The sequence below is a fragment of the Lipotes vexillifer genome, unplaced genomic scaffold (assembly GCF_000442215.2).
Source record: "Lipotes vexillifer unplaced genomic scaffold, Lipotes_vexillifer_v1.1 scaffold444, whole genome shotgun sequence".
Classification (NCBI taxonomy): Eukaryota; Metazoa; Chordata; class Mammalia; order Artiodactyla; family Lipotidae; genus Lipotes; species Lipotes vexillifer.
In genome coordinates this window covers 2576588-2576944 of record NW_006793488.1, presented here as the reverse complement: position 1 = coordinate 2576944, position 357 = coordinate 2576588, and the positions used below count along the sequence as shown (strand labels likewise).

Sequence of the window (357 nt, the reverse complement as noted above, 5' to 3'; positions counted from 1 at the left end):
TACCAGAGAGGTTAAAGAGCCTTTCTTGTCACGTTACATTGGGAGGTGCGTGCTGTCACCATGACATCACTGATGAGGTCACCTTCATTGACTCCACTGTAAAGTTAATATTTTGCTCATTCCCTGCTCTATTCTTTGGAAGCAGGTCACTAAGTCTAGCCCACCCAAGTGGAAGGGTGGTTTAAGCTCAGCTTTCAGAAGGGGGGATGGGCTGGGGGTCCCCAAGACTACCCCCAGGTTCATTGGTTACTCACAGGACTCAGCATGTGGTTGTACTGGTGGCTGAACTCTATTATGGCAAAAGGATGCAGAGCAAAATCAGCAAAGGGAACAAGTGCATGGGGAGACTCTATAGGA

The 357-nt window shown here is 48.5% G+C and overlaps 1 protein-coding gene across 1 annotated transcript in view; it reads left to right on the top strand.

Moving 5' to 3' along the window:
• BLOC1S5 (biogenesis of lysosomal organelles complex 1 subunit 5) overlaps nt 1-357 on the top strand; it is a 40384-nt gene that overhangs the window by 21767 nt on the left and 18260 nt on the right.